Source organism: Macaca mulatta, chromosome 1, assembly GCF_049350105.2.
Source record: "Macaca mulatta isolate MMU2019108-1 chromosome 1, T2T-MMU8v2.0, whole genome shotgun sequence".
Taxonomy (NCBI): domain Eukaryota; kingdom Metazoa; phylum Chordata; class Mammalia; order Primates; family Cercopithecidae; genus Macaca; species Macaca mulatta.
The window spans coordinates 108,774,639-108,802,029 of record NC_133406.1 but is presented as its reverse complement, the minus strand read 5'-3'; the positions used below and the strand labels follow the sequence as shown (position 1 = coordinate 108,802,029).

The 27,391-nt window shown below is 40.0% G+C and overlaps 1 long non-coding RNA gene and 1 pseudogene across 2 annotated transcripts in view; one reads left to right on the top strand and one right to left on the bottom strand.

Annotated features, from left to right (window-relative positions):
• Window positions 1-27,361, bottom strand: part of LOC718900 (RNA polymerase II elongation factor ELL2-like) — a 45,656-nt pseudogene extending 18,295 nt beyond the window's left edge. The window contains exons 1-2 of the transcript XR_014550.5: window positions 25,343-27,361; window positions 24,973-25,034 (exon numbers count right to left, since the gene is read on the bottom strand). The product of XR_014550.5 is annotated as an RNA polymerase II elongation factor ELL2-like (transcript). The remainder of the gene's footprint in view (window positions 1-24,972; window positions 25,035-25,342) is intronic.
• Window positions 7,458-13,311, top strand: LOC144330381 (uncharacterized). The gene is made up of 3 exons (XR_013396503.1): window positions 7,458-7,584; window positions 8,929-9,045; window positions 11,265-13,311. It is a non-coding gene; the product is annotated as an uncharacterized LOC144330381 (long non-coding RNA).
• Window positions 27,362-27,391: the final 30 nt, after the last annotated feature.

Here is a 27,391-nt window from a genome sequence, read left to right as displayed (position 1 = left end):
AGATGGCAACTCACCAAGAAGAATGTGTCAGTGATTTCTCCTAAGATGTGATTGTCCCACAGAAGCATTCTTCAGGGGAGCGGGTCTGTGCAGACAGTAAGTGGGAAGAGCTTCACTCAGTGTGCCGTCCTTCCTCAGCATCAAGAGAATCCATGTGAAAGAGAAGTCCCATATATTATGTCCAATGCTGTGAAGCATCTTTCAGTGCCTTCATTTCATCCAACACCAAAATCCTCAATGATGAAGAAATCTATAAATGTACTGAGTTTGAGAAGAAGTTAAACATAACTGCACTTTCATGCAGCACTGGAGAAACCTATACATGTAAAGAAGGACAGTTTTCATTTGACTCTCAGAGTTGATTGTATATTGGCAAACGTATTTTTCTGCCATTGCTTAGGGATAAGACAGTCTGACAGAAACATCAAATAAAATATTGAAGAGAGAAAAAAATACTTTTTAAAGGCCTTCTAGAAAGGGCAATTGAACATACTCCACAGATGTCGGCTAGTTTACCAGGAAGAAAAAGAAGGGGCCAATTTGAGCAGTGGACTCTAGGTGACAGTTCTGTTTGAGCTGATGAAATCAATCAGCCATGAATACTCTGTCAGTATCTCTCGCTACGATTCTCTTGCAATTTTTTTTTTACCCAGCCTCCACTATTTGGCCTAAACTTCACCTCTGTCAGTCTCAGAATTACACTCTCCCTCCTGTATTCTCAAATTTTCACATAGCTTTATGTGTGATTATAACATCATGGTCTCAGCTGGTTTCATCCTCTGGTCCATTTACCCACCTTTTTTGATCATCGCCTTTTGCCATAAGTTAAAGCGAAAAAGACATTAGATGAAGAGGAAAGGAGATTTGTTCATAATGCCTTTCACCTTGGCATTTGCTTTGGCTTCTGACCTTCTTTACTCTGGGATGCTTTTCTTGACCCTTCACATCCCAGGGTGGGTTAAGGGGCCTTTCCTCAAGTTTGTTTGCCCCAACTTTAGTACTTAATTATGCTGTATTATGTCAGGCTTAGGTTTATATCCACCTTACTAGTTGTAAGCTCCATGCAGACATGGACTATGTCCTATTCAGCATTGTGTTCCTAGTACCTGGTATACAGTCAGTGCTCCATAAATACTTGTTGAAAGAATAGATGAGTGAATGTGAAGCTCTTGTTTTTGTTAAACCCCTTTAAACCTTCTTGCTTCCCTCTTCCCCATCATTTTTCCACAGCTCTGAGCTTCCCGTTCCCCATTAGTCCCCATCATTTTTCCATAGATCTGAGTTTTTCCCCCACCATTTATGTTCATACATTTTGCCTAGTTAAACCCAGCCTGCTTGTCACTGGCTACATGGAAAGGTACTGGATGTGGATGGTTGCTTTTAGTATCAAAATCTGTCAGAAGTGTCTATATATTTTTCTTCCAGCCTTAGGCTTATTTTATGAAATTAAAATAAATATGAAGACTCTATAGGTCTTGAGTTAGTATCACTTGAAAATGGAATTTCTCTGGCAGAATAATTTCTTGCTTGTTGCTGATATTGAACTGTAGGCCATTTTTGTAAGGATGATCAACTCTGAGTCATCCTTACATCCTGCGAAGAGAATAGACTTGTGAAGAGGCTCATCTTTCTTTAGTTTGGGAGTAGTGTTTTCATTTGATTATATTTAATGTTGGGAATTCATACTACTTCCTAGCATATCATGACACTACAGTGTGAAGTCCCCATTTAGGAGGCACTAGAAATCTTCTTCATTTCACTGCCTGTTCAATTTCTGCCACCCTTTCAGCTATATTAATTATGACATGTCTTCCTGGATAGATGTAGGTGCCCTGGAGCAAGGCACACCAAAAAACCACTCCTTGTTCATCTGCCTAATTCATTGTGAAAGCATACTCTTTACAATGGCCTCAATATTGCCAGTATTTTCTCTTTTCACATTCATGTCTGAAAAACGGCTCTGGGATTCAGAAGCTGGAATTTAGATTCTTTGTCACTAAATAGTCTCCCTCTGTTCATTTCATTTTCACTTGAAATTCCTCATATTGGGAATTCCCTGGGGTTACACACCAACCTTTCTTTGACTCTCCCCAGGTGACTCATACAACCTTATTTGAGGAAAAGATTGTTGGGAAAAGAAACTGTACAGCAGAAGGGGAAGCAAGAAAGGGAAGAACAATTTTACTCAAAATGGTGCTTCTGAGTTTAGTTTTCTTTTCAGAGGTGCTATGAAGTCAAGCACAAATTTTTCCTTTTGCCAATTGTGCATTCATTTTTTTCCTGTCTTTTGGGTCTAAAGATTCTTCCTAGGCCCAGTGAAAACTTTTCCTAGATGATGTGTCCATTTGAAACATAAGATGTGCAGAGAATCCTGATAAGGTGCAAGAGCATGATCAGGATTGTTGTGAACAAGCTTTGGCAGGGGAAGGGGTGTGTGTGTGTTGGAAGCAGTGTGCAGGGGGAGATGTAGAAGGTCAGCTTCGGTTCCCTTTTCTTTTTCCTGTCAAAATGGATATGAGGAGGTTTAGTCCATTAGGAGAGTCTAGAGAGGAAAGGAATAAGGGAGGGTGAGGGAGAGGTAGAAGGGACTACAAGAAGGTCCATGTTACCTGGACTATGTATTTCCTGTACCTGGGGAGTGTCACTGAAGTGTGCAAAGTTGCCTGTTAGGAAAGGGGTCCTGACTGGTCTCCCTCCCACTGGAGGCACTTTGACCACAATTTTATAGATTGTGAAACAAATAACTTGCTCAAATTCTCACTGCTGTTAGTGACAGAGGAGATGAAAGAACCAAGGTTTGAGCGCTGTTTGACTAAAAGGCTCTTACTCTTTTCCTTATGTTCTGTTGGCTAAGGCAGTTTGGTTGTGGGGTTAGGGTAGGGTGGAGTCACTGACATTTCTGGTACATTCCCGGAGTTCGCATTAGTAGGGAAGGGTTGTTGGGAGGCAGATGTGAACATGGACATGCTAAATGAGGACACCTTATACTTCTGTCTCCTGTCCTTTTTCTTCTTATGTTGTGACCCTTGATCACTCAGTCAGACATACCAGTGGTTACATACTCACACTACAGCACCTTGACAGCATGGAAAGACATCGAGGCAAGGGAGGCATATTTGGGCAGAGTGGGAAATGATCTTGGTCCTTGGGTGTCTTTGGGGATTCTGCTGCCTTTCCTCAAGTACCCCATTTTTGTCCAATCATGTGTGTGTTTGGGCTGAGGTAGCTGGTACCTAAATAGGGTGGGATATTGTGTTTTGGAACCTATGACTTCATCTGCTACTTGATGCAGGCAGATTTACTCAGGAAATATCCCCTTCACCTTCATTGAATCTATATTTTCATCCTCAATATCCTGGACTACCTCCTTCTCTTTCCACTAAGAGTCTTTGCAGACAGTCTGTTGGAGATGGTTAAAGAGAATCAGCCAACAGCTTGATTTGTTTCATTTGGTTCTTGGGTTAGCAAACCCCACAGGAAACCCACTCCTTCTCTTGTGTTCATAGCGACGTGGAACGGACTTGCTTGCTCTGCTTTATCAGGCTTGGCTGATTGATTATAAATTGAGGTCTCTTACCCTTAGATTATGACAGCAATATATGTATATTATAGACATTTCAGAAAAATCATAAAATTATGAAACAAAAGTCACCTGTTTTTTACCTTTACCTAGAGAAAACACTGTTAACATTTTAGAAATTTCCCTTCCAATAGTTTTATCTGCACGTATATAAAAGCGTATTAATATACACAGCTACATTTAATAAGATGTAACTTAAAAAGTTTAAACAAGCCTGGGAAGAAGGAACCAAAGTGTTCCTAACAGTTGTCTTCTTTTAGTGTTTTTTTCCTTATATAAACACTGAACATCAAATGGGACTGATAAAACAGGGTTGTAAAAATTGTAATGCTACATTATAGATAAAATAGTAGAGCTTCAGTAAGTAGAGCACAATTGCCTTAAGGCAGCACTGTTGTCCATGGTTATGTTTCCTGCACCTGTTGCTGGGTGGCTGATGGGAGTGTCTTATCGATCAGGCACAGGGTGGGCAACAACAGTCAAGGAATGAAGCCAGACATTGTTGCGTCAGGCCTGAGGGTTGAGTGAGGCTATGCACAATATGATTAGTCCCAAATTTAGAAGTTACAATGGCTATAGAATATATAGCACTATCTAATAGAAGTATAATGCAAGCCATGTGCATAATTGAAAATTTTCTAGTAGCTATATTAAAAAGGTAAAAAGAATGAGGTACAATTTTATTTTTATTTTTTAGATAGGATCTCACTGGGTTGCCTAGGCTGGTTTCAAACTCCTGGACCCAGGCTCAAGTAATAGTTGCCTCAGCCTTGCAAAATTCTGGGATTACAGGTATGAGCCACTGTGCCTGGCAATCATTAATTTTAATAATACATTTAACTCAGCATATCCAAACTAATTTCTACATGTAATCGGTAGTTTAAAAATTATTAATGAGGGCCGGGAGCGGTAGCTAACGTCTGTAATCCCAGCACTTTGGGAGGCTGAGGCAAGCAGATCACAAGGTTAGGAGTTCGAGATCAGCCTGACCAATATGGTGAAACCCTGTCTCTACTAAAAATACAAAAAAAAAAAAAAATTAGCCGGTCATGGTGGCATGCACCTGTAGTCCCAGCTGCTCAGGAGGCAGAGGCAGAAGAATCTCTTGAACCCAGGAGGCAGAGGTTGCAGTGAGTGGAGATCACGCCACTGCACTCCAGCCTGGATATCAAGAGCAAGACTCCATTTCAAAAAAAAATTTATTAATGAGATGTCTTACATTACTTTATATATGTAAGTTTTCAAAATCTTGTATGTATTCTACACTTACAACACACTTACAACATATCTCAATGCAGACTAGCCATATTCCTGGTGCCAATGGCTGCCATATTTGATAATGCAGATCTGGAGAAAGTTGTATAAGTGGCTAATGGCTACGATATTGGGTAGTGCAGATCTAAAGAAAGTTGAAGTTTGTAGTGGAAAAAGGGACAGTGTAAGTGGTTTGGCACGAAGGTTGTGAATCATGTAAAGATGTTGCATATCTTTTAATGTACTGTCAAAGTAGGAAGCATGAATTGTGCTTGGGAAAGGAAAATATTTTGGGCCCCCAAAATCACTTAGGGAAACGCAAGCTGGAAGCTGCTTAGGGCAAATCCGCCTCCCATTCTATTCAAAGTCACCCCTCTGCTCACTGAGATAGATGCATATCTGATTTGCCTCCTCTGGAAAGGCTAATCAGAAACTCAAAATGTAACTGTGTCTCACTTATCTATGACCTGGAAGCTCCTTCCCAACGTCAGTCTTCCTGACTTTGCTTAAAGTTGTCCCACCTTTCCAGACTGAACCAATGTACTTCCTACACATATTGATTGATGTCTTATGTCTCCCTAAAATGGATAAAACCAAGCTGTGCCCTGACCATTTTGGGCACATGTCATCAGGACTTCCTGAGGCTGTGTTGTGGGCATGTGTCCTCAACCTTGGCAAAATAAGCTTTCTAAATTAACTGAGACTTGTCTAAGATTTTCTGAGTTCATAGGCTTATGATTTACAAAGGACCATAAGGTGTAGGAATAAATAATTTGAGACGGTGTTGATGGCAGGCACAAACTGAATGGCTTAAAACAATGAAATTCCTCAAATTTACAGTTCTGGAGGTGAGAAGTCTGAAATGAGTCTCACTGTGCTAAAATGAAGGCATCAGTAGGACATGTTGTCACAGGGTGAACCTCAAAAGTGGGGCTCAGCCTGGGAGGCCACATGGGTTCCTGGCTTCACACAGAAAAGAATTCAAGATTGAGCCAACAGAGTAAAGTGAAAGCAAATTTATTCAAAAGTAATGGAATCAAAAGGGTGGCTACCCCATAGGCAGAATAGCCTTGAGAGCTGCTGGTTGGCTATTTCCATGGTTATTTTTGATCATAGCTGAACAAGGGGTGGACTCTTTATGAATTTTCTGGGAAAGGGGCAAGGAATTCCTGGAACTGAAGGTTCCTTCCGTTTTCGACCATATCTTTCCACCATAACTTTGGGATGTTGCCTGGCATTTGTAAACTGTCTTGGCAGCTGGTGGGAGTGTCTTTTAGCATGCTGATACATTATAATTAACATACAATGAGGAGTGAGGACCACCAGAGGCCGCTTTCATCACCATCTTGGTTCTGGCTGGTTTTGGCTGGCTTCTCTACTGTATCTTGTTTTATCAGTGGGGTCATTGTGACCTGTGTCTTAAAAACTAAGCCCTTCTGAACTCTTATCTCAATGTGACTGTTACCAAGTTAGTGAAGAGGAGATTTGGGTCAGGGAGGTATGGCAGGGAACCCAATCCCACAGGCCTTGTGGGTCATTGTAAGGGCTCTGAGTGAGATCTGAGCCACTGGAAGGGCCTCAGCATATGAATACTGTGATGTGACACATGTAGTTTTATTTATTTATTTATTTATTTTTGAGACAAGGTCTCACTCTGTCACCCACGCTGGAGGGTAGTGACATGGTCACAGCTCACTGCAGCCTCAATCTATCCAGATTAAACAATCCTCTTGCCTCAGCCTCCTGAGTAGCTGGGAACAAAGACACACATCACCATGCCCAGCTAATTTTTAAATTTTTTTTGTAGAGTCAGTGTTTTGCTTTATTACCCAGGCTGGTCTTGAACTGCTGGGCTCAAGTGATCCTCCCGCTCAGCCTCCCAAAATGCTAAGATTACAGGCATGAACCCTGTGTGTGACCTGACATATTTTAAAGGGCTCTCTCTGTGTTAAGATTAAGAACTATAGGATGCAAAGGTAGGGCAGAGAGGGATATCAGTGAGGAAGCTCTTGTAATAGCCTAAGTGAAAACAAGAAAAAAGAAACCTGGTGATAGGGGCCCAGGTAGTTGTAGTAGAGGTGGTGAGCAGTGGTAGAATGTTGTTGGATATATTTTAACGGTGGAGTTGATAGATTTCCTCATGGGATGGATGTGAGCTGGAGAAAAGAAAGGAGGACAGAACGATTCTGTTTTTTGCCTCAACGACTGTAGGAAAGGAGGTGCCAGTGATTAAGAAGAGAAAACTGGTATAGGGTGGGCCTGGCTCCTGTCCAGCACATGATAATGTAGTAAATATGTGCACTACTGTGATCAATCCAAGCACCACAGCTCTGTGAGGGGGCTTAGATTGAATTTGCAATGAGGAAATTCAGATTCAGGAAGGTAACGGTCTTGTGCAAGTTAACATAGCCAGTATAAATTAGATTTGGTGCTGAAACAAGGACTTACTGGCTGGTTCTGTAGTTTTCACAAGCTGTCAGGCTTGCCTCAGCTTTTCACAGTTGATAGTACCACAATAAAGCAACACAACCAGACAAACAGGCCTCTATTATCCTCTTGTTGCTCATGATCTGACCTAACTACTTTATTTTACTTATTTATTTATTTATTTATTTATTTATTTGGAGGTGGAGTTTCACTCTTGTTGCCCAGGCTAGAGTGCAATGGTGTGATCTCAGCTCACTGCAACCTCCATCTCCCGGATTCAAGCAATTCTCCTGCCTCAACCTCCCGAGGAGCTGGGATTACAGGTACCTGCCACCACGCCTGGCTAATTTTGTATATTTAGTAGAGATGGGGTTTTGGCATGTTGGTCAGGCTGGACTAGAACTCCTGACCCCAGGTGACCCACCTACCTTGGCCTCCCAAAGTGCTGGGATTACAGGCGTGAGCCACCTCGCCCGGCAGACCTAACTACTTTAGCTCCTCCCACATATTTTACCAATTTGCTGCAAATTATCTTTTCTCACGCAATGATTCATAGTCCCTTCTGGCCCCCTCAGAACTGATTCTAGGCACCACTTGCCAGACAATAATCTCTCTTTTTTTTTTTTTTTGAGACGGAGTCTCGCTCTGTCACCCAGGCTGGAGTGCGGTGGCCGGATCTCAGCTCACTGCAAGCTCTGCCTCCCGGGTTCACGCCATTCTCCTGCCTCAGCCTCTGGAGTAGCTGGGACTACAGGCGCCCGCCACCTCGCTCGGCTAGTTTTTTTGTATTTTTTAGTAGAGACGGGGTTTCACCGGGTTAGCCAGGATGGTCTCAATCTCCTGACCTCGTGATCCGCCCGTCTCGGCCTCCCAAAGTGCTGGGATTACAGGCTTGAGCCACCGCGCCCGGCCCAGACAATAATCTTTTACCTTGTCATGGTTTCTTACAGGCTATGCTTCTTTGGAATCTGTTGGGGTTTCTTGATTGGTAACTGGATATTTTAGAACACAGACTTAATAGGGAGTATGTGTCTCTGCTTTTACAGTTTGCATGTATAATTCAAATCTGGGTTTTTATATTCATATACAGCCTTGGGAAAAGTTTTTTAAAAAGATTAGTTTGTATACATATTTTATTCATATAGCAATTTTGCTGGGTCTGAGCTTTGAATGAGGGTGCTATCTTTATGATCATTTTAGCTTCTCACAGATTTAACTTGACAGTATAAAGCTTAAAAAATCAGGCAGTTACCAAACAATTTTATTAGGTGATAATTCTTAACTATAGAAAAAGATGAATCACTAGGTTTTTTTTATATGGAATTTTTTCTCTACAGATAAGTATTTGCTACCAGATAGTTAACAACTTGGCGGAGAAGCAATAAGGTAACACAACCCAAAGAGAAAATAAAACTTTGCAATTGGAGGTGAATCTGAAAGGCAAGCTAGAATAGCCTGAAATAGCAATGTGAATCTGAAACTAACATTTGATATTCATTAGGTTAATCTTCACTGAACTTCCTGAGATGTACTCTTTACTCAATGAGATAAACTTGTGCAATTTTTGACTTATGAATAGTTGAATGCAATTATTACTTGGCGTTTAATAATTACATTATTACTTGGTCTTAATTGCATTCAACTGTTTCTTCATTCAATAATGCTAGGCACTATTCTGAGTGTTGGAAGATATAGCAGTGGACAAAACTGATAAAACATCTCTGCTTTCATGAAGACTAATGAGGAGACATGGGCCCAGTGACAAAGTTTAGAGTCAAGAACAGGTAAGTCCGGGGAAAGACGACGACTTGTTTGACTGTGGTTGGGATTCTGTGGTGGAAAGTTTAAAGAAATGGTGAGGGACAGGGAGGCAGTTAAAATGAGAGTTCTGGGGGTGAGACAGGATAGAAGGGCCCCAGCCTCTGGGGTAGCGCTCAGGCTAAGCACTTCCTCTTCCCAGGGGAAAAAGAACTTAAGATCTACTCAGTGGAAAATAGAACTTAAGATCTACTCAGTGTTCATTAAGTATTTATTGCATTTTAAAATGTTTATTTTTTTCTTCATGCCCAGAGAACTTATTTTATACAAATTTTTGTTTTATGAAGGACTTAAACAGAATTTTTTATCAAAGACTGCTGAAATATTGAATTGTAGAAACATTGGAGGCTAGTGGTGTTATAGTGTGAGGGAGCTGTTTAAAGATACCAAATATAGAGTGGGAATAAACGAATACTTTTTTGAATGGAAAATTTTTGTGTGCTCCTAGTAGTCAGAAGAATGCAGGATTTTCAATACAGATTAGTTCTGTGATCTTTCCCCTTCTTTGAAAAAAGTAGCAAAAAACATGCAGGGCAAGTCACGACACAGAAGGCATTGGTGTTGTGTCAGTGCTTCTTCAATAATTTTGCCAAGTGCCCCAAATTCATAGATTACATTAAATTCTTCCAGTATTCTTAGAACAAAGAGGGGTTTCAAACGGAAGAAAATTCTTACAAAATTTGATAGGTTAAAGTAAGTTATAGTGCAAAGCAAGCCTTTAAATAGAGAAATATAAAGGTAACGTAATTTGGAAAAAAATAATGCAAGCTGTTGTTAACATTAGATTAAAAAACACGAAGTACTAAAAACAATATTTAAAAATCAAAAGCCTCCACAGTGAAAAAAAATCTCCAGAGGCTAATTGTACATAGACAAGATTATAGTTGTAATCTACGAAGTCATACCATTTTAAAGTAGGGACTCAAAGTTACACAGGCTACCTTGTTCAAAGTTACCAGCCACATACTAGGATGGGAATGAATCTCAGATTCATTACAGCTGAGTTTCTGGAGACGCTTAATTTTACGCTGCTGCAGCTGAAACAATGCCAGAAACCATTAGGAATTACACATCTTGAAAGCCAAACAATAAACATAGTTTTATTATTGGGCAAATCCATGCTTAAACAAAGCAAGGACAGCAGAGCTAGAAAGAGAAAGGAGGCAGGATCTTGGTAGAAGATTGAACAGCCCTAAAAGGAGGGGAGGGAATTTTTATATATTTATTTGGGGAGCTAGATAAAAGGAATTGACCTGCTGAGCACAGACTTAAAAGATTTTGAATTTTTAGCCTCTAAAGATGAATATTAAGAAAAATGAGGGCACAGATGATTCGTGTATAAAACCAAGAAGAATATGGACCAAGCCTGGAATATTTTTAAGGGAGTATTTGCATTCTGAGGATTTCTAACCTAAGTGAGAACTATGTGACTGAGTCTTTGGCTCACAATATCTATTGACTCATCTGGGCAACTCCTCCCATACGTCCACTGAAGCCAAAGTGTATTAGGTCCACAGTTTAACATATTTTGAAAGAAGGGCTTAATTAAGAAAACATTTACTGAGTACTTGAGATGTGCCTGACCGTGTGCTTAGCACTGAAGATATTAAGATAAACGGAGAAGTCTCCATACTCCAGGAACTCACAGACTAGTTAGGGAGACAGGCTGGTAGATAGTGGCAGTGTGATGAGAGCTGTAATAGAGGCATGCACATGATTCTATGGAAAAACAGAACTATCACTTAGCTCAGATTGGGTGAGGAGTGGGGTTGATGAGAGAGGTTCCTGGATTAAATGGCATGAGACTGATGAGTGTCTTGGAATTAGCCTGCAGATGGGAATGGGTAGGTTGGAGAAGCTGGAGTGTGTTACTAAGAAAATTGGATTAAGATTCAGCTAAAAAATACCAAGTATCTACTATATTCCAGGTGATTTATACACATTATCTAATCTCGTACATAAGCCTCATATGAGATTCTGATTTCATAAATAAGAAAGCTGACGCTCAAAGAGATTAAATGGCTGGCCCATAAAGTGGAAAAAAAAATGTTTTAAAGTCCTCTTTTAGGCTTTTTTAGTCCACAGTGTCTCCACTTTTAAAAAGGATATAGTTAAAGCTAATCTTCTAGCCCAATTTCTCTTAGTGTCACTATGAAAAATAAAACTCTGTCATTATTGTTTGCAGGGATGTCTGGCCTCACTTTGGATTATCCGGACCTTTTCTGCTGCAAGTATACCACTAGATAGAACAGAAGAGCTGTGAGACGTCTTCTTCACATTTCCCTCCCCTAGTGGGAAGATTATTGTTTCAGAGTTAAGAACTTGTCTCCGGGCTACAATCCCATGGCTACCATTCTCTGTTTCTTTGCACTTCTAAGTTATGTTTTTAAAAATATGATTAATAATGGTGCATAACTTGCCAGGCTGTTGTGAGAATCAAAAGAGAAAAATTAAAGTACTTAATGTATTGCTGGCACATAGAAACTGCTCAAGAAATATCAGCAATTAAAGTGTTATACTAACAGGCAAGTTCACTTCCCTAAACTCAAGTTTCACTAATTGATTTGAACCTTGGTTGACATTTCATCTTCTCCGAAGCCTACACTGTGGTTGTAGGCTGTGGATGAAACAGAAACTGACCACAGGGGTCAGGGCCAGGACTCTGCCAGAGAAGCCAGGTAGATAGAAACTCAGTTTTGATGCCATTGTGGAATACTATAGGCACATTTCCGTTTGCGATGTGGGTGACTACCTAGTCAAGAGCTGAGAGAGGGATGAGACAATGAAGTAAAGAAGTGGAGGGAAAAAGAACGTGGAGAGGGAAGGAGAAATGGGATGACCTGGCTGGATACAGATGAAGATGAAGGGCAGATAGAAAGAGAGAAGAATGAGATAGGTAAATGAGAGTGGAAGAGGGATAGGGAGAGAGAGAAGAAGGAGGAGGAGGAGGAAGAAGAGGAAGAAGAAGAGGAGAAGGAGGAGGAGGAAGAGGAGAAGGAGGATGAGAGCATGATGGGGGAGAAGGAGTCCAGAGGAATGAAAGATCCAAGAGATAAGGTAACACGCGGTTTTAAAAAATCTCTGCAGGTGTAGCTAGGTGTCTGTTACATGAAACTTACTCTTCAGAGGGATTTGCTTTGTAAATTTGTGAGTCAAGGTGTGGGAAAAGGAAGTTGAAAAAATGACAAGTGCTTCCTTTCTCTCCTTGCAATAAAATTGGAGATTCTGAGAAAGCACCCATTAAAATGAGTTTTGCTCCATCTTTTGGCTTCTCTATGAACTTTGTTCCATTTCACTGGTGGTTATTATCCTTCTGATATGTCTTAGATTTCCATCTTTCTTGAACCATAGATTATGAAAGGTGAGCCCATGAAATTAAGCTTTTTTTAAAAAGTGGAAGAACTTCAGAATTGGAAGACCCCCTCCATGCGGTAATCTCTTCAAGAGCATTTGGCAGATAATCATCCAGGTCTAGTATGGCAGAGTTCACAAAAATCAGACCATCCTTTATTGGGTAAGTCTAACAGCTATACAATTTTCAGTTCCACTAAAGTTTGCCTTTTGGTAACTTTCACACATTGAGCTTAATGTCACCAGCCAAAGCAACTGAAAAGTGAGTTCCCATTTCTTCCTGACAGACCTTTAAATACTGTCTAGTCCTTTAAATTATTCTTCCTTTTGATGATTTAAGACCTTTCCTCATTCTGCAGGACCTCTTCTAGGAAGGTTGTAATTGTAAATGTTCTTCTTCAATCAAAGTGCTCAAAACAATACAACATGAAACATCATAGTGGACAATTCCTGGCAACAAGGCAGAGTAAGATAATAGAGACTGCCCACCCATCCCAATGCATACTTCAAAAACTTGTAAATACTGAGTGAAATGTAATCTAAAGATTTAAAACAACACAGCTGAGCTCAAGGGAGCCTTCCTATAACAAAGAGAAGTATTAAATAGTGAGCGGACAGAGCATCAGCTCATGGTATTTTGGTACTGGTTTTGCCTAGGTGCCAGGGACTGAGTTTCTAATGTCCATGCAGCGACAGAAGACTTTACCTTGGGATAGTGGGAGGTGACACTCTGCAAAAGAGGTCCCCTAAAACTAGATCCTCTAATAAGTGTAAAGTCTATAACAAAGGGACAAAAAAACCTTTGCCCACTGGTCCTGGGAAGTGATGAGAAAAATTGCTAGGGCTCTGGGTTAATGAAGAAGAAGAAGAAGAAAAAAAAAGGATCTTGGAGAAATGAAAACCCCAGGCCTGCGATATGCACTGGTTTGGGGGCCTCAGTATTGTGGTGTTTTCATAAGGCGTGAACCAAAAGCTGAGAAACACAAGAACTGGTCCAGAGCCATTGTCATTCCTAGGGCCCTGGCAGAAGCAATTGCAAAATAGTTCTACATGGACTTTTTCATAACCTAAAGGATGGTACTTCCACAAGGAAAGACAATGATAAAACATTAATAAAAATATCTATGAAGATGAGGACACAATAGAAAGCACAAGTTACATTGGGGAAAGAGTCAACAGATACAATAAGATAATTCACATCCCAATAATTAATGGTAATAAAGCAATATGAAAGAGGTAAGTATGCTTAAAATGTTTATTGACCAAAAGGAAGGAACAGAAACCATAGTGAAAAAGAAGACAGTATGATAAAAAGAACAGAAAAATGTTTAAAAAATTATATTTTCAAGAAGTGAAAAATATTAACAAATCAATGGACAAGTTAAAAATAAATAAATAACAGGTCAGGGATAGTTGATGGTAAATTTAACAAAGTAAAAGATAGCTCTGAAGAAACTACTCAGAAATGCATTGAGTGATTATCCTAGTCCATTTTTTGTTGCTATGACAGAATGCTTGAGACTGTCTAATTTATATAGAAAAGAGGTTTATTTAGCTCACTGTTCTACAGTCTGGGAAGTTCAAGATTGGGTGGCTGCATTTGAGCTTCTGGTGAGTGCTTTGTGCTAGGTAGAAATATGGTAGAGAAATGGAAGGGGAACTGGGCATGTACAAAAATGGGCAAAATACGATTGGCAACCTTGCTTTATATGAACCTCCTCTTGCAGGAACTCATCTATTTCCATGAAAACTAACCTAGTCTCATCAGAAAGACATGAATCCATCTTAATGATTTTATAATTCTAAAATCATGTCTTAAAGGTGCTACCTCACAACACTGACACATTGGGGACCAAGTCTCAACATGAGTTTTGGTGGGGCCAAGCCATAGCAGAGATAAACAGAAGGAAATTACACAGTGAAGCTAAAGAGATGTAGAGGATAAGATGGTGAAGCAACCATTAAAACAATGAGAAAATCACAAAACTAAAGAAAATACTGGGGTTTAATTCTAAAAAGTACAACTACTCTTGGGTTAATATATGAAAACATTTTTGGCTGGGGTCATTACAAACAAGGTAGTTATGAACATTCTTATGCATATCTCCTGACACACATAGACATGCATTTATGTATGTACTCAGGAGTGGAATTGCTAGGTCAGACTTCAAATAAACAATCTAATGATGCACCTTAGAGAACTAGAAAAGCAAGAACAAACCAAAGTCAAAATTAGTAGAAGGAAAGAAATACTAATAATCAGAGCAGAAATAGATGAAATTGAGACTAAAAATGGTACCAAAAAATCAATGAAATGAAAAATTGTTTCTTTTAAAATGTTAAAAAAAATTGGCAAAACTTTAGCTAGACTAACTATGAGAAAAAGAAAATACCCAAATAAATAAAATCAGAGGTGTGAAATTGCTAGGTCAAATCTAGGCTAGATTGCTTTTTGATATATATAGTTTCTACTTCAATTTATGGTGTATGGTAGGTCTCTATCCACTGTGGGTCTACAGAAGTGGTGTGAGACCCTTTGGATCCAATTTTAGATTCTCTGACTCTGCTATATGACCTTAGCCTATAGGGCACATTTCTTCTTTGGTTACCTGTTGAACATATAAAGAGTATATCTACAGTGTTCATAGCTCCCTAGGCTTCTATTTTATCCAGCAATGCTTGCTATGCTTTTGATATTGTTATGTTACCCCGAATACTGTGTCTATATGCAGAAACATTCTCTACATATCCTCCCCCTACAAACATGCTTGTACTCACTGTCTATATGTTTTAGATTTGATTCTCCCAGGAAAGGAAGTTTCCTGTTTCTTCAGGTCTGAAGCTGTGCTTTCCCTCACTCTATCCTACTTCTTTCATCTCAAAAATATTTATTGAGTGCCTAAACTCTCCCAGGAACTATTTTAGGTGCTGAAGACCGCAGTGAATAAAACCAAGAAAATTTCTTGTAGAGTCTTTTTTTTTTTTTTTTTTGAGACGGAGTCTCGCTCTGTCGCCCAGGCTGGAGTGCAGTGGCCGGATGGATCTTGGCTCACTGCACGCTCCACCTCCTGGGTTCACGCCATTCTCCTGCCTCAGCCTCCCGAGTAGCTGGGACTACAGGCACCCGCCACCATGCCCAGCAATTTTTTTGTATTTGTAGTAGAGACAGCGTTTCACCGTGTTAGCCAGGATGGTCTCAATCTCCTGACCTCGTGATCCGCCCACCTCAGCCTCCCAAAGTGCTGGGATTATAGGCATGAGGCACCATACCCAGCTGACTATCTATAATGTTCTAACCAGTGTAGTTGGCACTGGGGACAGAGTATTAAGTAAGACCAGAGGCAAGAGATCAGTAAATAAACTCATGACATAAATGAGCCGCTTAATTTCAGATAGTGATATGTGTGTATAATTCACATAAATCAGTGAGAGCAAACAAAAAGTAGTTTGGAGACCAATGGGAAAGTTTTATTTTAGAAACTTAAATCAAGCCAGCCAACTGAACAGTATGGCTAGGAGTAAAAAAAGAATAAAAATGTAATTCTGGTTGTTAAAAGAGAACTAAGCAAATCAACATATGGCAATCAGAACCAATCAGAATACAATCTAGAGAGACAGGAGACTTTGATGCCAGACAGCTAATAAGGAGTAAGCAGGTGGCACCCATTATTCCTCTCACTAATAAAATGAAAAAAAGTAATACACTGCCCTCCTATTACTTGGGCTTCTTATACCTTAAATATTCAATGACAAATTGCATCTGTAGCTATTTTTACTTAAATCATTTGTAATTCTTTGATTCTAGTTCTGTCTTCTTCCCATCCAAGAAATTCTTATGCTCTCCTCCAGTTGTGATGGCCCAGGATTATAGAATACCAAAAGAAGGAAACCACACCAGTCATATCACTTAAACACCTCCTCAGAGGGGAAGGTGCAACCTCAGAATGCAGCTATGAGAAATAAAATATGCTGGGCCAGGAGTTAAAAGATCAAAATTCCAGTTCCATCCCCAAATCATTAACTGTGTGCTGCTTTGGATTTAGTTAGATTTAGTTTGATTCAGTTTCTCTTTGATTTAGTTTCCTCATTTACAAATTAAGAATAGTAATCCCAACTCTCATAGTTGCTGTGGGGATTAAACAAAATGGTATATGTGAAAGGTCTTTGGAAACTGAAACTACTTTAAAAGTGAAGGAAGTGATTAGTCTGTGGGCATAGATCACAGCCAGTCCCCGGGAAAAGCAGAAAGTACAGTGGATTGACTTTGTTCCCACCCTGGGCTTTTTTTTTTTTTAAACAGCTTTATTGAGATACCACTTTTTAAAACAGCTTTATTGAGATACCGTCAACATATACAAATTGTATATGTTTAAGGCATAGAATTTGGTATTTTGATATATGTATACATTGTGTTAAATTTGACCTAAAGCTGCCTCTGTATGTAGTGAAGTATAACCTAACTTAATATGTAAACAAACTGCAACATAACTTAAGAGTATATTCTTATGACAGGTAACCAGCAGGGTGTGGTGGCTCATGCCTGTTATTCCAGGACTTTGGGAGGCTGAGGCGAGTGGATCACCTGTGGTCAGGAGTTCTAGACCATCCTAGACAATATGGTGAAACCCCATCTCTACTAAAAGAATACAAAAAAACGTTAGCCAGGCATGGTGGTACATGCTTGTAGTCCCAGCTACTTGGGAGGCTGAAGCAGGAGAATTGCTTGAACCTGGGAGAGGGAGGTTGCAGTGAGCTGAGGTTGTGGCACTGCACTCCAGCTTGGGTGGCAGATCAAGACTCCGTCTCAGAAAAAAGAAACAAACAAAAAAACCCCAAACAAGCAAACAAGTAACCAAGCCTCAGCCAATCATAGCAGCCAATTATAGGCTGCAAACTGTTCAAACATGTCAAAATAAGGCAAACGCAGAGCTGTAACCAATCAGGCTATTTATGTATGTAATTTCCTTTTACTTTCTATAAATATGCCTGTCAATGTTGCTGGTTGGAGCTCTCTCAATCTTCACTGGTTCAGGGTGCTGCCCAATTCATGAATCATTTCCTTGCTCAAATAAACTCTGCTAAATTTAATTTGTCTAAAGTTTTTCTTTTAATAGATTGCTGTAAGAAGTGGGATCTGAAGTTGAACTCTAGTAACCCACAGGAGCACTGAGTTACCAAGTAAAGGTACTTGCTAGCGTTCAATGTGCCCATTGATCTCTCATAGCAACTGGGATCTGGGTAAGTTCTTTCCCAGATTCAACCTCCATGGAATTGTGTTGTGTGCTCTTCAACTTTATTTGAGGAATTTTTACTGAACTGGATCCAAGATCAGACTGTATCTGATAACTAACTGGATTGGTTCCAGTTAGAGACCTTGGGTAAGTACCTTTTGAAATGAGTTCTTCCAAATCTAAGAAGACTAGGACTCCATTTTCTGGGACAATAGCTAATCTTTTGTACAAAAATTATGAGCCAGAACCTGTGCATTTTTGGAAAAGCTGGTTAACTTTACTAAGAACAACTTAGAATTACAGTCACCACAATGTGGAAGTTTTAAACTAGTTAAAAATATTCACTTATGAGGTGCATTAGAAAAGAAGGGATCCAGAATGCCAAAAAGGAAAGGTGATACATTCTCTAATTGGTACGTATAAGTATCTAAACATTTAAATTAAATCAAAGTCTGCCTCTTTAAAAGGTTCCTTACAAAAGGCAAATGAAAACAAATCATTTATTTATTTATTTATTTATTTATTTATTTATTTGAGACGGAGTCTCACTCTGACACCCAGGCTGGAGTGGTGTAGTGGCCAGATCTCGGCTCACTGCAAGTTCCGCCTCCCGGGTTTATGCCATTCTCCTGTCTCAGCCTCCTGAGTAGCTGGGACTACAGGCGCCCGCCACCTCACCCGGCTAGTTTTTTTGTAATTTTTTTTTTTAGTAGAGACGGGGGTTTCACCGTGTTAGCCAGGATGGTCTCGATCTCCTGACCTCGTGATCCGCCCGTCTCGGACTCCCAAAGTGTTGGGATTACAGGCTTCAGCCACCGCACTCGGCCAAATGAAAACAAATCTTAAAAGTCTTGTTAATAATTATTAGTCAAAAGCTTTAGCCATCTGTGCTGGAAATCTTGTTCTATGGACTAGAAAAACAACTTGAGCACAGATACTCTTTAATAAATTAGTGAGCTTGCATTATCGTACATGGCACATGGCTAAAATTTTTGAATAAAAACTCTAAGGTCTTTTTCTGTCTATATGTTTATGTGAATGGAATTATTTATATGTTTTTCTAAAAATTGAGCATTAATATAAAAATACGTTGATGCAAAACTAGAACTTGGTCATCCTGTAAAAACAACACATCGTTTTTGGAGTATTTATCTGCTCTAAATAGGAAATTGGGAAAGGTCTTTCTTTACCTTTTGGGTAATTGGCCCAAAAAACAAAGATTCCATGTTTTACCAAGATAATTTATTTTGCTTTATGTTGTCCTTTTCAGGTTTTTGATTACTTAAGAACACTGAGCCTTCTCTACTAAAAGAGCTCAGGTTTTTCTATAACTATTAACTTTCTATATTTGTCTTTGAAGTCTTTTAATATTACCTTTGTTAAATAAATGAATTGTTCACAGTGACCTGTGATCCTATTTTGATCAAATATTTTAACTATTTGATATTTTTGATAAACTAAAATCAAATTCTAAATTAAGTCTTTTTCTGGACCTCAAATAAACTTTGTTATTTTCAAGATGAACTTTTGGAACTTTTCAAAGGAATACCTCTCCTGATAAAAAGAGAGATACTAAAATAACTGGGCTTATTTGACGTATTCAAGTACATGGGCAGCATTGTCAAATGATAAAAGTAATGCCAAATTTTCTTTGAGCCCTATTTGCATAGATAAGTTATGATGTGTTTCAGAAACTGTATAAAGTTTATAGAAATCTAACAGTCCCAGTATAACTCCAACAGTTATAATTCTAGTTATTATCTTAAAATGTTTTATGCAACAGAAATAACCAAAACACTTTGTCAATTGAATCATTATTGTAATAAACTGTCATCATATATTTAACCATGGCCATTTCAGGTCTTGTCATTCACAGGTGGTTAATTGTTTACTCTGATACTTTCCTGAGTAACTATAAGCCTGAAGTGTTTCATCTTCAGGGAGATTAATGAAAAATACTCTAACAAGTACAGGTTTCTGATAATTTCAAGATCATACCATTGGACCAGGCAAGAACTCCCAGAACTTTAGTGGAATAAGTGACTGGTTCACAAAACTCCTAACCCAACATCAGGCAGAACAAGAATTAATTAAATACCAAGGAAATGACCTGGCAGATTTTCCTACTAAGCCAGTACTGAAATTATTAAGATATACAATTTGAATGAACTCCCATAAGACTGAGTTAAGTCAAATTACCTATGATAACATATTTAACAAACAATGCTATGCACCTGAATTGGAGAAACAAAATTGACATTTAAGAGGATGTAAATCCAATGGTAAGCATAGACTCTTGGAGAGCCTGGATGGCTACCTGCTTCTTCCTGAGTTCTTAAAGCTTTCATTATCAAAAGCTCTGCACTCCACGACTTATCATGGAAGAGATAAAAGGATCCAAATTGTGAAAAAATATTGGTGGGGTGACTCTTCTAAAAGTGCTAAATGTTTGGCTTGTCAAACCCATAATTCTGATAAGACAATCAAACTTTAGGTGGTGTATTTTTACCATTTGCGTGATCACTTGAACTTTCACAGATAGACTGTGAATTTCAATTTCTACCCTCAATGAGGTGTCATAATGTTCTTGTAATACTTTGCATGTTTTCTGATTGTATAAAAGCTTTCCCATGTAGAAAAGCTGATGCTATTATGATAGTTAAGAAGTAATAACTTAACTGGGCATGTTAGCTCATGGCTAGCATGGGCATGTTAGCTCATACCCATAATCCCAGCACTTTGGGAGGCTGAAGCAGGAAGATTACTTGAGGCCAGGAGTTCAAGATCAGCTTGCAGCCTGAGCAAAAATATAACTAATTCTCTTCTAATCTTCGCCAGCTTGATCACACATAAAATTCCTTTCACAAGATTCATCTTTCACAAACCTACAACTTTTTCATTCATTCACTTTTTATCCTATACTTTTACTCTTCTCATTTTAGAACAACAAACCATTCTAGTTTAAACCAACATACTGAGATCTCATTTCTACAAGAACAACAACAAAAAAATTAGGCCGGGCGCGGTGGCTCAAACCTGTAATCCCAGCACTTTGGGAGGCCGAGACGGGCGGATCACGAGGTCAGGAGATCGAGACCATCCTGGCTAACCCGGTGAAACCCCGTCTCTACTAAAAAAAATACAAAAAACTAGCCGAGCGAGGTGGCGGGCGCCTGTAGTCCCAGCTACTGGGGAGGCTGAGGCAGGAGAATGGCGTGAACCCAGGAGGCGGAGCTTGCAGTGAGCTGAGATCCGGCCACTGCACTCCAGCCTGGGCGACAGAGCGAGACTCCGTCTCAAAAAACAAACAAACAAACAAACAAACAAAAAAAATTAGTCAGGCATGGTAGCATGACCTGCAGTCCCAGCTACTGTAGTGACTGAGGTGGGAGTTTGCCTGAGCCTGAGCCCAGGAGTTCAGTGCAGCAGTGAGCTATGATTGTGCCACTACACTCAAGCCTGGGCAGCAGAACTAAACCCCCATGTCTAAAAACCAAAGAAAAAGAAAGAAAAAAAGAAATTATTAGAAAATGTATTCCCTTTATGGGGCATCCCTGGAAAAATATCCAGCAACAGAGGAATCCACTTTACTGATCAAATTATAAGTCAGTCAAATCAGATATTTCAAACACAATGGTATTAGGTACGGCTAACTGAATTGATTGAATTACTTTATTCAAAGGTGTTACCAGTTGATGGCAATTAGATCCACTACCACTGGAAAACATACACTGACCTCTTATGGAATAGTTACTGAAATACCTATGCCTTTAATAATGGAAACTCAGGTATTGGCCCCTCTTATAAACTCTGACATGGCTCAGTAGTGCCAGGCTTTAATGCATTATCCCAAAGCATATTTTCACCAGCTTAAAGAAGCCTGTTGTGGCCCATCAAATGATGATAATCAGATCTTTCACCGTTTAAAACTCAGAAAATGGGTCTTTTGGAAGTGACACCTGGGAAAGACGGCTCTTGAACTCTAGTGGAAGGGGACAATACCAAGTTTTCTGCAGCAAACTTCAGGGTCTTAAGCCTTGGATCTACATCTCTTAACTCAAAATGGGCCCTTGAGACTCCTGAAACTACACCTATTAGAGATTTTAAGGTGAAGCTGACTACAGAAGATTTGGCCATAAGCAGATGGCATTCTAGATGTGGACAGCTTTCCCGAGATTGATGATCAAGACTTCTCTGGTATCACAAAAGTCTTGTCTTTTTTACTGTGTTTCTTGTCATTCTAATCCCTTCTTTTTTCTTACAGGAAAATCCGTGGGACCATAATCTATGAATGGCTTTAGTGAAGGCTTATGTTCTAGCAAGAAACCAGAGCAATTTTGGGGCCTATAGACTAATGTTCCCAAATGATTAAACAATTCCATTAATGCCAATGCCTCTTTGTTTTCCCAATGACAGTCCACCTGAAATCTCAAAGGAAGAATGGAAAGCTATCCCTGATATTCTAGCATCACTGCTATTTGGCTTCTTGCCTTCAATGGAAACAATACCATAACCTTTCCAATAATTAACCTAATCACTACCAAGTATATGAAATCTATCCAAGTGATGCCTGCAGAAGGGATATTGTGCCTCCAGGTATTGCAAACTCAAGACCTGGGGACTACCTATGTGGGTAAGAGTAATTGCTTATGTGATGTTGCTAGATTAAATGTAGTGAGGTGTCTTTCCACTAAATGTGGTTATGCACTCTTATAGTATGCTATGAAAGGACCACAGAAAGGTCAGTTTCCGACTGGACCTTGTTCAGGAGCTACGCTGACTTATGGGCAGATAAATTTATTAATAACTTGACCTCTGCTCAAACACCAGTAGGTATTTTTCACCTCATTTTCAGTCCCTGAGATCCTATATTGGGTCTGTGGAGAATTTGTGTACTCTGTTGTGCCTCCTTGTTGGTTTGGATCTTTCTGTTTGGTCTTGCCCACTCCTGCCTTCCAAAAAGCTCTGCCTGAAATTTCCCAGGGTACTCACAGGCCAAAGAGGTCAATAACTGAAATTAGAACCAACCTCAAAACAGATGAAGATCAGTTATTTTCTATTGGGAAAAGGTTCCAATCAAGTTTCTGGTGGGTCACTGTTGGCAGCAGTGGGGTAGTAGTTGTATGGAGTTTGAAACCAATCTGTTTAAATTGGGGAAAAGTCTTGAATTTGGAGCCAATGAGACCTCCAGGGTCAAAGACACTTTTTTTTTTTTTTTTTTTTTTGAGACGGAGTCTCGCTCTGCCGCCCAGACTGGAATGCAGTGGCCGGATCTCAGCTCACTGCAAGCTCCGCCTCCCGGGTCCACGCCATTCTCCTGCCTCAGCCTCCCGAGTAGCTGGGACTACAGGCGCCCGCCACCTCACCCGGCTAGTTTTTTTTGTATTTTTTAGTAGAGACGGGGTTTCACTGTGTTAGCCAGGATGGTCTCGATCTCCTGACCTCATGATCCACCCGTCTCGGCCTCCCAAAGTGCTGGGATTACAGGCTTGAGCCACCGCGCTCGGCCCAAAGACACTTTCTAAAACACTTAATCAAACATCTTATAGCCTTAGATCTCCTTTTTGCCCCTATTGGGCGTTGTATGTGGTGCTGAACAAAACTGAATGTTGCACTTATCTTTTCTCTGATTTTACTGCTGACACTTACTTAAAAAGGTAGCTAATATTGCTGTTCCTCTAGATGCTGCCACCAAATACATTAAGGAATTTTTTTTTTTTTTTTTTTTTTTTTTTAGGGGAAAGACACATAATGTGTATACAGGAGCAGCTAACAATTGGTTTGCAGGCATCCTGCATAGTGGATGGCAAACTTGGCTATTACAAGGTTTTCTTTTTCTTTTTTTTTCACAACAAATTTATTTATTTTTCTGGATGCTGCAGACAAACATCTTTATTAAAGACACTATCAAAAGTTTGGCAAAAATTTCAAAAGAGATTTGTAAACATAATGCTTCCCTTTTCAACTGGCAGCACTTTGAAAAGACAATACAGTAAGACAATACAACTTGAATCAACATTAGTTCAAAATCCTTATATTTTTGACCACATAACTTATGTTCCCACATGATAAAACAAGTGACAGTTTAAATCAATGTCAACAGATAAACTCCATGAAATGAAAGTTTGTGCTGTTTGATGAATCACAGTATGTTATGGTTAAATATATCCACTGTTTTTTATATTCCTGGCACCAGGATGAAAAAAAAAATCTTTAAATGTACATCTTATGTAGGTAATAGCTTCTTTGCATATCTCTCTTCAAAAAATACTTTATAGCAGTACATAAATGGGTTACCTATACATTTAATTTTATAATTTTGTCCCAAAACTATAGGTCTGTTTCATTTTCATGTCATATCAATTTTTGCCCAACATTAATAAAGCTGACAAACTTGTTGAAATGGAAATGCTTTTGTCTTCCACAACAAAAGTTGCAATTTGATAGAAAAAACAAAACAAAACAAAAACACCCTACAGTAACACTCATCAGTTGTTTAACCTGAGTGTTTGGCCTACTAGGAGTAGCAGCTTTTTTTCCTTTATGCACGCTCACATCCACACCACCTCTGCACACATACGGATCAAGCACACACTTCCAGATGCTGGTAGGCCACAATATGCTTCCCATTGCTCTAATCAAGTGGGAAGCAGTGTAGCTGATGATTAACCACACTACGTACAGGACTAGCAAACACCTTAAGGCAACCATTGCAATGGGGGTTAACATGCAGGGCGGATTTAACGTTCTAGATCAAGTCAGCCTGTATATACATGTGTGTATGTGAATCTATACACATAAACCTTTCTATTTTGTAACCCTCCAAGATAATGTTTATTTTTTTAAATTTTGTGCAAATTTTAAATATTCTACCATTTAAGGCAAAGAGTTTGCATTAAGAAAGGTCAGAAAATAGGCTTATGTTTATCCAAAAGCATTTCACCTTGCACATTACTATTGTTTTTTAAACACACACAACTTTTAAGTTTGGACACTGGATCCCCAATATCTAAAAAATCATTTCTAATAACAAACACAGGTTTTTGAGGGAAAAAAACTGACTTGAAATGTGGACAATGGATCCCCAAAACCTAAAAAATTATTTCTATTAATAAGCACAAGTCTTGGGAGTGGAGTGGTGGGGAGGACCAGAAAGAGCAGCTTCGAAATGCAGGGAAGCAAAGTAAAATGGAAAAGAAAAAGTAACTCAAGTTTACTAATACTGAAACTTTGAACAGCCAAAGTTTCACCTTTTTAGAATTTAGAGCAACTCCTTTGGAATTTTAAATAAATAAGCTTAAGTTTACTCACATCTTCTGGTCCAAGCAGAGTTCTAGGGCCATTACTCTCTGCTTGCTGTTGGCCAAATTCACCTATTAGCTTTTTTTTTTTTTTTTTTTTTTTTTTTTTGAGACGGAGTCTCACGCTGTTGCCCAGGCTGGAGTGCAGTGGCGCGATCTCGGCTCACTGCAAGCTCCGCCTCCCGGGTTCCCGCCATTCTCCTGCCTCAGCCTCCTGAGTAGCTGGGACTACAGGCGCCCGCCACCGCGCCCGGCTAATTTTTTGTATTTTTAGTAGAGACGGGGTTTCACTGTGGTCTCGATCTCCTGACCTTGTGATCCACCCGCGTCGGCCTCCCAAAGTGCTGGGATTACAGTCTTGAGCCACCGCGCCCGGCCACCTATTAGCTTTTTGATGTGAGCCAGCTTGTTATGAAGATACTCACATTTGTATTTTTCTTCATGGTAATTGGGACTAGACTGCTTTATCTTCTGATATTCTTGTAAGACTTCTTCATGAACATTCTGATACTCTTTTGAGCCTGGAGAAAGGTGCTTTCTTTGTGCATCTAGTTTGATAAATCTTCTAGCTACAGTCTCCATCCTGGCATGCAAAGCTCTGTACTCATCATACTCTGCATTGAAGTCATCCTTATAATTCTGGCATTGCTCATAGGAGACGATAGCGATACATTTTATCAAATAATCTAGGAGTTCAGTTGCTGAAGTTTCCATGGAGGCAGTGCAATCCTTTTTAACTCCTCCACTGGAATTTGGACTGGAGTTATTTAGCTTGGCAATTTCCTCTTTTCTCTTAAGATCTTCCTCCTTTTCCTCAATAGTCTCAATGTTGTGCTTTTTTATTTGGTCCTTTTCCTTATGTTTTTTAGACTTCTTTTTGGACTTTTTGTGAGACATTGAATGGTTTTCTTCCATAGGCTTTGGACACTTTAGTAGAACTGAACCAGGGGGTAAGGTTTCCAGAGAAGTCCTAGAGGTATATTTGTCTTGCTGATCCTCATAGATATTATCGTTTTGACTCAAACTGTCAACAGGTAGGTCTTGGGTCCCCCGGCCTTCTGGAGTGCTAGGGGAATTGGAGTTAGAATTTACAATCTGAGGAGGATGTGAGATGGGCAGATGGGTTGAAGGCAGCGGTGGAGGGGTGGGGATGGCAGCAGCCGCAGGGGGCAGCAGGAGGCCTGCAGCAGATTTTTCACTGGTGGGATTCAAATGATCATTTAGTGTTGGTGGTACTCTGTTCATCAGGTGAGATATTCGGGCTTTTCTATTCATTTAAGGATCACTAAACTCTGAATCCAAAAGCCGTTTCTGAGGAGAAGATACAGCGTCTCTACTAGAACATACAGGAGATTCTGAACGGCTGGTGCCTGCAGCATTCTGAGATGGATTTAGTTTTCTAGAGACCACTGACTCCAATGACCGTCTGTCTATTTCACTGTATCCAGGCCAGTCTCTTTGAAGCTCTTTAAAAACATAATCCTTTAAGGTATATGAGAGGTCTTTAGGATTCAGATTGGCTACCTGTTGCAGAATTGCTCCCAGGGAGTTGTTGTCTTTTTGATTGACACCATCTTTCTGGAGTCTAGCAAGTGGCTCCGGTTTCTTGCAGGCCTTCAGGGCCAGTAAGTGAATCACCCTGTCCTTGTATGGCCTCTGAGAGACGCTGCTGCTGCTGTGTGTCTCTCGAATTGTATTTGCAGGGTTCATGGGGGTTGACCGTTTCCTCTCAGGAACTGTATCTGAAACAGCTTGAGGTGCTTTCCGAATTGGCACTCTTTTCCTTACATATGGTACACCGAGTTTGATAACTTTTGTGCTTCGGTTGCGGGATTCCTCCTCTGCCTGGGTCATTCTTTCTCGTGTCATCTGATCCGAGTCGTTTGTTGCATACACTGTAATTTTAGTCTTATATAAATCCCAGGCAATTGAGCTGGGAGGCTCCAGAGCTGGAGAATGTTTGCTGGATGCATTCAAAGCTGCCCTGAGGGTTGTCTTTGCCCACATTTGACGAATAAAAGTTAAAGTTATGAACTTCATTGAGGAGATCATTTTTTGGGAATTTTGACAAGCCCGTGGAGTCCTTGGAACTGAATTGAAAGTCGAAAAGAATTAAATTCTTGTGGCTTTGGTAAGTGTTGATGGCCCGGATCGCCGTCTCGGTGAGCTTCACATGCAGTACAGGGATGTCATCCTGCCCCAGCCGGCCGCACGAGAGCCCATAGCGCTGCTCCTCCCTCTGGCCCGCTGCGCCCCCTGCCGCCATCTTAAACTCTCCGCGGTGCCGCCGCCGCCGCGGCTCCAGCTCTAGCCTCCACTGCGGCCCCGATTGCTTGGACTTCTGCAGCCGCCGCCACTGCTAGAGCCATTCCGCTGCTGACTTAGTGCCAAATACTGCGCGGAGCCAGACCTCGGACTGCCACGGCTGC